The following is a 12,369-nucleotide window of genomic DNA, read 5'->3' as shown; positions in this document are numbered from 1 at the left end:
TATAATACTGTACCGTACTGATGTCTGCGGCACCATAGTGTAATACTGTAATATAATACTGTAATATAATACTGTACCGCACTGCTGTCTGCAGCACCATAGTGTAATATTGTAATATAATACTGTACCGTACTGCTGTCTGCAGCATCATACTGTAATACTGTAATATTATACTGTACCGTACTGATGTCTGCAGCATCGTAGTGTAATACTGTAATATTATACTGTACCGTACTGATGTCTGCAGCATCGTAGTGTAATACTGTAATATAATACTGTACCGTACTGATGTCTGCAGCACCATAGTGTAATACTGTAATATTATACTGTACCGTACTGATGTCTGCAGCATCGTAGTGTAATAATGTAATATAATACTGTACCGTACTGATGTCTGCAGCATCGTAGTGTAATACTGTAATATTATACTGTACCGTACTGATGTCTGCGGCATCGTAATGTAATACTTTAATATAATACTGTACCGTACTGATGTTTGCAGCATCCTAGTGTAATACTGTAATATTATACTGTACCGTACTGATGTCTGCAGCACCATAGTGTAATATTGTAATATAATACTGTACCGTACTGATGTCTGCAGCATCGTAGTGTAATAATGTAATATAATACTGTACCGTACTGATGTCTGCAGCATCGTAGTGTAATAATGTAATATAATACTGTACCGTACTGATGTCTGCAGCATCGTAGTGTAATACTGTAATATTATACTGTACCGTACTGATGTCTGCGGCATCGTAATGTAATACTGTAATATAATACTGTACCGTACTGATGTTTGCAGCATCCTAGTGTAATACTGTAATATTATACTGTACCGTACTGATGTCTGCAGCACCATAGTGTAATATTGTAATATAATACTGTACCGTACTGATGTCTGCAGCATCGTAGTGTAATAATGTAATATAATACTGTACCGTACTGATGTCTGCAGCATCGTAGTGTAATAATGTAATATAATACTGTACCGTACTGATGTCTGCAGCATCGTAGTGTAATAATGTAATATAATACTGTACCGTACTGATGTCTGCAGCATCGTAGTGTAATACTGTAATATAATACTGTACCGCACTGCTGTCTGCAGCACCATAGTGTAATATTGTAATATAATACTGTACCGTACTGCTGTCTGCGGCACCATAGTGTAATACTGTAATATTATACTGTACCGTACTGATGTCTGCAGCATCGTAGTGTAATACTGTAATATTATACTGTACCGTACTGATGTCTGCAGCATCGTAGTGTAATACTGTAATATAATACTGTACCGTACTGATGTCTGCAGCATCGTAGTGTAATAATGTAATATAATACTGTACCGTACTGATGTCTGCAGCATCGTAGTGTAATACTGTAATATAATACTGTAATATAATACTGTACCGTACTGATGTCTGCGGCACCATAGTGTAATACTGTAATATAATACTGTACCGTACTGCTGTCTGCAGCATCATACTGTAATATAATGTACCGTACTGATGTCTGCAGCATCGTAGTGTAATACTGTAATATAATACTGTACCGTACTGCTGTCTGCAGCATCATACTGTAATATAATGTACCGTACTGATGTCTGCAGCACCATAGTGTAATATAATGTACCGTACTGATGTCTGCAGCACCATAGTGTAATACTGTAATATTATACTGTACCGCACTGATGTCTGCAGCATCGTAGTGTAATACTGTAATATAATACTGTAATATAATACTGTACCGTACTGATGTCTGCAGCACCATAGTGTAATATTATACTGTACCGCACTGATGTCTGCGGCACCATAGTGTAATACTGTAATATTATACTGTACCGTACTGATGTCTGCGGCACCATAGTGTAATACTGTAATATTATACTGTACCGCACTGATGTCTGCGGCACCATACTGTAATACTGTAATATTATACTGTACCGTACTGATGTCTGCAGCATCGTAGTGTAATACTGTAATATTATACTGTACCGTACTGATGTCTGCGGCACTATAGTGTAATACTGTAATATAATACTGTACCGCACTGATGTCTGCAGCACCATGCTGTAATACTGTAATATTATACTGTACCGCACTGATGTCTGCAGCATCGTAGTGTAATACTGTAATATAATACTGTACCGTACTGATGTCTGCGGCACCATACTGTAATACTGTAATATAATACTGTACCGTACTGATGTCTGCGGCACCATACTGTAATACTGTAATATTATACTGTACCGTACTGATGTCTGCGGCACCATACTGTAATACTGTAATATAATACTGTACCGTACTGATGTCTGCGGCACCATACTGTAATACTGTAATATTATACTGTACCGTACTGATGTCTGCAGCATCGTAGTGTAATACTGTAATATTATACTGTACCGTACTGATGTCTGCAGCACCATAGTGTAATACTGTAATATTATACTGTACCGTACTGCTGTCTGCGGCACCATAGTGTAATACTGTAATATTATACTGTACCGTACTGATGTCTGCAGCATCGTAGTGTAATACTGTAATATTATACTGTACCGTACTGATGTCTGCGGCACCATAGTGTAATACTGTAATATTATACTGTACCGTACTGATGTCTGCAGCATCGTAGTGTAATACTGTAATATTATACTGTACCGTACTGATGTCTGCAGCATCGTAGTGTAATACTGTAATATTATACTGTACCGTACTGATGTCTGCGGCACTATAGTGTAATACTGTAATATAATACTGTACCATACTGCTGTCTGCAGCACCATGCTGTAATACTGTAATATTATACTGTACCGCACTGATGTCTGCAGCATCGTAGTGTAATACTGTAATATAATACTGTACCGTACTGATGTCTGCGGCACCATAGTGTAATACTGTAATATTATACTGTACCGTACTGATGTCTGCAGCACAATACTGTAATACTGTAATATAATACTGTACCGTACTGATGTCTGCGGCACCATAGTGTAATACTGTAATATAATACTGTACCGTACTGATGTCTGCGGCACCATAGTGTAATACTGTAATATTATACTGTACCGTACTGATGTCTGCGGCACCATAGTGTAATACTGTAATATTATACTGTACCGTACTGATGTCTGCAGCATCGTAGTGTAATACTGTAATATTATACTGTACCGTACTGATGTCTGCGGCACCATAGTGTAATACTGTAATATTATACTGTACCGTACTGCTGTCTGCGGCACCATAGTGTAATACTGTAATATAATACTGTACCGTACTGATGTCTGCGGCACCATACTGTAATACTGTAATATTATACTGTACCGTACTGATGTCTGCAGCATCGTAGTGTAATACTGTAATATTATACTGTACCGTACTGATGTCTGCAGCACCATAGTGTAATACTGTAATATTATACTGTACCGTACTGCTGTCTGCGGCACCATAGTGTAATACTGTAATATTATACTGTACCGTACTGATGTCTGCGGCACTATAGTGTAATACTGTAATATAATACTGTACCATACTGCTGTCTGCAGCACCATGCTGTAATACTGTAATATTATACTGTACCGTACTGATGTCTGCAGCATCGTAGTGTAATACTGTAATATTATACTGTACCGCACTGATGTCTGCAGCATCGTAGTGTAATACTGTAATATAATACTGTACCGTACTGATGTCTGCGGCACCATAGTGTAATACTGTAATATTATACTGTACCGTACTGATGTCTGCGGCACCATACTGTAATACTGTAATATAATACTGTACCGTACTGATGTCTGCAGCATCGTAGTGTAATACTGTAATATTATACTGTACCGTACTGATGTCTGCAGCACCATAGTGTAATATTGTAATATTATACTGTACCGCACTGATGTCTGCAGCATCGTAGTGTAATACTGTAATATAATACTGTACCGTACTGATGTCTGCAGCACCATAGTGTAATACTGTAATATTATACTGTACCGTACTGATGTCTGCGGCACTATAGTGTAATACTGTAATATTATACTGTACCGTACTGATGTCTGCAGCACCATACTGTAATACTGTAATATTATACTGTACCGTACTGATGTCTGCAGCATCGTAGTGTAATACTGTAATATTACACTGTACCGTACTGATGTTTGCAGCATCGTAGTGTAATACTGTAATATTACACTGTACCGTACTGATGTTTGCAGCATCGTAGTGTAATACTGTAATATTATACTGTACCGTACTGATGTCTGCGGCACCATGCTGTAATACTGTAATATAATACTGTACCGTACTGATGTCTGCAGCATCGTAGTGTAATACTGTAATATAATACTGTACCGTACTGATGTCTGCAGCATCGTAGTGTAATACTGTAATATTATACTGTACCGTACTGATGTCTGCGGCACCATAGTGTAATACTGTAATATAATACTGTACCGTACTGATGTCTGCAGCATCGTAATATTATACTGTACCGTACTGATGTCTGCAGCATCGTAGTGTAATAATGTAATATAATACTGTACCGTACTGATGTCTGCAGCATCGTAGTGTAATACTGTAATATTATACTGTACCGTACTGATGTCTGCAGCATCGTAGTGTAATACTGTAATATTATACTGTACCGTACTGATGTCTGCGGCATCGTAATGTAATACTGTAATATTATACTGTACCGTACTGATGTCTGCGGCACCATACTGTAATACTGTAATATAATACTGTACCGTACTGATGTTTGCAGCATCCTAGTGTAATACTGTAATATTATACTGTACCGTACTGATGTCTGCGGCACCATAGTGTAATACTGTAATATAATACTGTACCGTACTGCTGTCTGCAGCATCATACTGTAATATAATGTACCGTACTGATGTCTGCAGCATCGTAGTGTAATACTGTAATATAATACTGTACCGTACTGCTGTCTGCAGCATCATACTGTAATATAATGTACCGTACTGATGTCTGCAGCACCATAGTGTAATATAATGTACCGTACTGATGTCTGCAGCACCATAGTGTAATACTGTAATATTATACTGTACCGCACTGATGTCTGCAGCATCGTAGTGTAATACTGTAATATAATACTGTAATATAATACTGTACCGTACTGATGTCTGCAGCACCATAGTGTAATATTATACTGTACCGCACTGATGTCTGCGGCACCATAGTGTAATACTGTAATATTATACTGTACCGTACTGATGTCTGCGGCACCATAGTGTAATACTGTAATATTATACTGTACCGCACTGATGTCTGCGGCACCATACTGTAATACTGTAATATTATACTGTACCGTACTGATGTCTGCAGCATCGTAGTGTAATACTGTAATATTATACTGTACCGTACTGATGTCTGCGGCACTATAGTGTAATACTGTAATATAATACTGTACCGCACTGATGTCTGCAGCACCATGCTGTAATACTGTAATATTATACTGTACCGCACTGATGTCTGCAGCATCGTAGTGTAATACTGTAATATAATACTGTACCGTACTGATGTCTGCGGCACCATACTGTAATACTGTAATATAATACTGTACCGTACTGATGTCTGCGGCACCATACTGTAATACTGTAATATTATACTGTACCGTACTGATGTCTGCGGCACCATACTGTAATACTGTAATATAATACTGTACCGTACTGATGTCTGCGGCACCATACTGTAATACTGTAATATTATACTGTACCGTACTGATGTCTGCAGCATCGTAGTGTAATACTGTAATATTATACTGTACCGTACTGATGTCTGCAGCACCATAGTGTAATACTGTAATATTATACTGTACCGTACTGCTGTCTGCGGCACCATAGTGTAATACTGTAATATTATACTGTACCGTACTGATGTCTGCAGCATCGTAGTGTAATACTGTAATATTATACTGTACCGTACTGATGTCTGCGGCACCATAGTGTAATACTGTAATATTATACTGTACCGTACTGATGTCTGCAGCATCGTAGTGTAATACTGTAATATTATACTGTACCGTACTGATGTCTGCAGCATCGTAGTGTAATACTGTAATATTATACTGTACCGTACTGATGTCTGCGGCACTATAGTGTAATACTGTAATATAATACTGTACCATACTGCTGTCTGCAGCACCATGCTGTAATACTGTAATATTATACTGTACCGCACTGATGTCTGCAGCATCGTAGTGTAATACTGTAATATAATACTGTACCGTACTGATGTCTGCGGCACCATAGTGTAATACTGTAATATTATACTGTACCGTACTGATGTCTGCAGCACAATACTGTAATACTGTAATATAATACTGTACCGTACTGATGTCTGCGGCACCATAGTGTAATACTGTAATATAATACTGTACCGTACTGATGTCTGCGGCACCATAGTGTAATACTGTAATATTATACTGTACCGTACTGATGTCTGCGGCACCATAGTGTAATACTGTAATATTATACTGTACCGTACTGATGTCTGCAGCATCGTAGTGTAATACTGTAATATTATACTGTACCGTACTGATGTCTGCGGCACCATAGTGTAATACTGTAATATTATACTGTACCGTACTGCTGTCTGCGGCACCATAGTGTAATACTGTAATATAATACTGTACCGTACTGATGTCTGCGGCACCATACTGTAATACTGTAATATTATACTGTACCGTACTGATGTCTGCAGCATCGTAGTGTAATACTGTAATATTATACTGTACCGTACTGATGTCTGCAGCACCATAGTGTAATACTGTAATATTATACTGTACCGTACTGCTGTCTGCGGCACCATAGTGTAATACTGTAATATTATACTGTACCGTACTGATGTCTGCGGCACTATAGTGTAATACTGTAATATAATACTGTACCATACTGCTGTCTGCAGCACCATGCTGTAATACTGTAATATTATACTGTACCGTACTGATGTCTGCAGCATCGTAGTGTAATACTGTAATATTATACTGTACCGCACTGATGTCTGCAGCATCGTAGTGTAATACTGTAATATAATACTGTACCGTACTGATGTCTGCGGCACCATAGTGTAATACTGTAATATTATACTGTACCGTACTGATGTCTGCGGCACCATACTGTAATACTGTAATATAATACTGTACCGTACTGATGTCTGCAGCATCGTAGTGTAATACTGTAATATTATACTGTACCGTACTGATGTCTGCAGCACCATAGTGTAATATTGTAATATTATACTGTACCGCACTGATGTCTGCAGCATCGTAGTGTAATACTGTAATATAATACTGTACCGTACTGATGTCTGCAGCACCATAGTGTAATACTGTAATATTATACTGTACCGTACTGATGTCTGCGGCACTATAGTGTAATACTGTAATATTATACTGTACCGTACTGATGTCTGCAGCACCATACTGTAATACTGTAATATTATACTGTACCGTACTGATGTCTGCAGCATCGTAGTGTAATACTGTAATATTACACTGTACCGTACTGATGTTTGCAGCATCGTAGTGTAATACTGTAATATTACACTGTACCGTACTGATGTTTGCAGCATCGTAGTGTAATACTGTAATATTATACTGTACCGTACTGATGTCTGCGGCACCATGCTGTAATACTGTAATATAATACTGTACCGTACTGATGTCTGCAGCATCGTAGTGTAATACTGTAATATAATACTGTACCGTACTGATGTCTGCAGCATCGTAGTGTAATACTGTAATATTATACTGTACCGTACTGATGTCTGCGGCACCATAGTGTAATACTGTAATATAATACTGTACCGTACTGATGTCTGCAGCATCGTAATATTATACTGTACCGTACTGATGTCTGCAGCATCGTAGTGTAATAATGTAATATAATACTGTACCGTACTGATGTCTGCAGCATCGTAGTGTAATACTGTAATATTATACTGTACCGTACTGATGTCTGCAGCATCGTAGTGTAATACTGTAATATTATACTGTACCGTACTGATGTCTGCGGCATCGTAATGTAATACTGTAATATTATACTGTACCGTACTGATGTCTGCGGCACCATACTGTAATACTGTAATATAATACTGTACCGTACTGATGTTTGCAGCATCCTAGTGTAATACTGTAATATTATACTCTACCGTACTGATGTCTGCGGCACCATAGTGTAATACTGTAATATAATACTGTACCGTACTGATGTCTGCAGCATCGTAGTGTAATACTGTATTATAATACTGTACCGTACTGATGTCTGCAGCATCGTAGTGTAATACTGTAATATAATACTGTACCGTACTGATGTCTGCAGCATCGTAGTGTAATACTGTAATATTATACTCTACCGTACTGATGTCTGCGGCACCATAGTGTAATACTGTAATATAATACTGTACCGTACTGATGTCTGCAGCATCGTAGTGTAATACTGTATTATAATACTGTACCGTACTGATGTCTGCAGCATCGTAGTGTAATACTGTAATATAATACTGTACCGTACTGATGTCTGCGGCATTATAGTGTAATATTATACTGTACCGTACTGCTGTCTGCAGCATCATACTGTAATACTGTAATATTATACTGTATGACCCCGATGTCTGCGGCACCATAGTGTAATACTGTAATATAATACTGTACCGTACTGATGTTTGTGGCACCATAGTGTAATATAATACTGTACCATACTGATGTCGGCAGTATTATAGCGCTGTGTAATACATACTATATCATACTGATGTCTGCAGTATTATAGCGCTGTGTAATACATACTATATCATACTGATGTCTGGAGTATTATAGCGCTTAATACATACTATATCATACTGATGTCTGCAGTATTATAACGCTGTGTAATTCATACTATATCATACTGATGTCTGCAGTATTGTACCGCTGTGTAATACATACTATGTCATATTGGTGTCTGCAGTATTATAGCGCTATGTAATACATACTATATCATACTGATGCCTGCAGTGTTATAATGCTGTGTAATACATTCTATATCATACTGATGTCTGCAGTATTATGTTGCTGTGTAATACATACTATATCATACTGATGTCTGCAGTATTATAATGCTGTGTAATACATACTGTATTATACTGATGTCTGCAGTATTATGCCGCTGTGTAATGCATACTATGTCATATGGGTGTGTGCATTGTTATAGCGCTGTGTAATACTATTATCATACTGGTGTCTGCCGTAGTATAGCTCTGTGTAATACATACTATATCATATTGATGTCTGCAGTATTTATAGTACTTTGTAACACATACTGTATCATACTGATGTCTGCAGTATTATAACGCTGTGTAATACATACTATATCATACGGATGTCTGCAGTATTGTACCGCTGTGTAATACATACTATGTCATATTGGTGTCTGCAGTATTATAGCGCTATGTAATACATACTATATCATACTGATGCCTGCAGTGTTATAATGCTGTGTAATACATTCTATATCATACTGATGTCTGCAGTATTACGTTGCTGTGTAATACATACTATATCATACTGATGTCTTCAGTATTATAGCTCTGTGTAATGCATAGTGTATTATATTGGTGTCTGCAGTATTATAGTACTGTGTGATACATACTATATCATACTGATGTCTGCAGTATTATGCCGCTGTATAATACATACAATATCATATTTGTGTCTGCAGTGTTATAGCACTGTGTAATGCATTCTATATCATACTGATGTTTCAGTATTATGCCGCTGTGTAATACATACTATATCATATTGTTGTTTGCGGTATTATAGTGCTGTGTAATACATACTATATGATACTGATGTTTGCAGTATTATGCCGCTGTGTATATTGTTGTCTGCAGTATTATAGTGCTGTGTAATACATACTGTATCATACTGATGTCTGCAGTAATATAGTACTGTGTAATATATACTACGGTATATCATGCAGATGTCTGCAGTGTTATAATGCTGCGTAATACATACTATATTGTACTGATGTCTGCAGTATTATTATTATTATTTATTATAGCGCCACTTATTCCATGGCGCTTTACATGTGAGGAGGGGTATACATAATAAGTACAATAATCTTAAACAATACAAGTCATAACTGCACAACTGGTACAGGAGGAGAGAGGACCCTGCCTGCGAGGGCTCACAATCTACAAATATAGTGCTTTGTAATACATACTATATCATACTGATGTCTGCAGTATTATACTGCTGTGTAATATATACTATATCATACTGATGTCTGCAGTATTATAGTGCTGTGTAATATATACTATATCATACTAATGTCTGCAGTATTATAGTGCTGTGTAATATATACTATATCATACTAATGCATGCAGTAATATAGTACTCCAAAAAGCCACAACAAAGACAAGTTTTCTCTGGGCTTTGTTGAGGGGAGACCATTGATTCTTGATATTTGCAGGTCTTTCAGGTCTAGAGCATTGGAGAAAATGTCTGCAAGTACCGTACATCTCTTTTGGAGAGGGCTAGCGATGGACCTCATCCAAATGATCACTTTGTGTAGCACACTGTACTTTTGTGCGCCACTTAGATGAACAAAGAAGAATCTTGGACATTATTGGCATTGAGTTTTAAAAATGACAAACATAATAATAAGTACTTGTCATTTAATATGGACTCAGTATTTTTTTTAAAAAAACCTCTTTTACAGATGTCAGATAGCTTATTAATGGTTCTGATAAGCTCTTAAAGGAATTCATGCACATCTGACTTTCAAGGCCCTTTAATCAGTGTGACCAATGAAGGTCCTGTGCCTGGGCACCTACAACATCTCCGGGCAGAAATGGATGTAAATTCATCTTGTCTTGAGCTTATTCATCATTTATCATTGTGGTTATGGGCGTAAGGTATTATTTGGTCACTACCTGATAATGTTATCTGGTTATGGGGTGGTGGTATTTGTCCCTTGTATGTGGTATTATTCAGTCACTATGTGGTAGTAATATTTGGTCTGGTCATGGTGTGACAGTATTTGTCCCTTGCATGTGGTATTATTCAGTCACTATGTGGTAGTAATATTTGATCTGGTCATGGTGTGACAGTATTTGTCCCTTTCATGTGGTATTATTCAGTCACTATGTGGTGGTAATATTTGGTCTGGTCATGATGTGACAGTATTTATCCCTTGTATGTGGTATTATTTAGTCACTATGTGGTGGTAATATTTGGTCTGGTCATGGTGTGACGGTATTTGTCCCTTGTATGTGGTATTATTCAGTCACTATGTGGTAGTAATATTTGGGCTGGTCATGATGTGGTGGTATTTGTCCCTTGTATGTGGTATTATTCAGTCACTATGTGGTGGTAATTTTTGGTCTGGCCAAGGTGTGGCGGTATTTGTCCTTTGTATATGCTATTGTTCGGTCACAATGTGGCGCTAATATGTTGTCTGGTCATAGTGTGGCAGTATTTATTCCCTGTACAACGTCTCTTCTACACTGTGTTGTGTTCCCCATCGGCCACAGGTATTTTTCTTCTGACACCTCTTAGTGCCCATGAAGTGTAACTTTTACCGTAGTGGAGAACTCTTGAAAATGAGATCATATTGTTATTCACTAAAGGATGACTGGTTAACCTCTCATTTACAAAAAAAAGCATATGTTCTGCTGATAGTTGTCTTTACGCATCCCGAGACCCCAACAAATGGTCAAAACACCAGTGTGAAGTGAGCAGCTGCTGCATGGATTACATGCACAGAGCAGTGTAGGGGCTCACAGAAAACTAAAAAGAAAAACCCCGCTAAAAAATACGTTATTTTTAAAATAATCCGTCTCTATAGACACATTCTGAGGGGATCGGAAGAGAGTCAGGTAGCGACTATTACATGTAACTAATGTGTACTTTTATATTCACAATGGAAAAGAATCTAGGGAAAAAGAGGCTAATTCTCAATCCCCTACCTGCCAGCGGAGGTTGGCACCCTATGGGAAATCGTTATGGCGTCCTCGTCAGCTTGACCCTGATAGGGATCCCTTCACAAAAACCTACCACCAACACCCATTTACCGGATATTCCTGAAGCCTGTCTTTACAATGTAGCTGCGTGAGTGCTCATACTTATTATATTATAATTATACTTATAATGGATACTACATTTCTCATACTCTAGCAGCAAGACATATGATGGATTCTTATAATCTTATACACAAATGTGACCACACAATAGTAGCTTTCGATATCCTCACATGTATGAACTTGCTTAAATTAGCGTCTATATATAACCAGCGACCTATTATGGCACATAACGTTATTATCATATATATAGGTTCAGAGAGGGTTGTAGGTCCCTAAGTCCTCAATTATAGGT

At 37.6% G+C, this 12,369-nt stretch overlaps 1 protein-coding gene across 7 annotated transcripts in view; it reads left to right on the top strand.

Moving 5' to 3' along the window:
• Nucleotides 1-12,369, top strand: part of SANBR (SANT and BTB domain regulator of CSR) — a 66,954-nt gene that overhangs the window by 989 nt on the left and 53,596 nt on the right. The window lies entirely within an intron of this gene.

The sequence above is a fragment of the Ranitomeya variabilis genome, chromosome 2 (genome assembly GCF_051348905.1).
Source record: "Ranitomeya variabilis isolate aRanVar5 chromosome 2, aRanVar5.hap1, whole genome shotgun sequence".
Classification (NCBI taxonomy): domain Eukaryota; kingdom Metazoa; phylum Chordata; class Amphibia; order Anura; family Dendrobatidae; genus Ranitomeya; species Ranitomeya variabilis.
The sequence above is the reverse complement of the archived record's forward strand: the minus strand, read 5'-3'. Positions and strand labels throughout refer to the sequence as shown.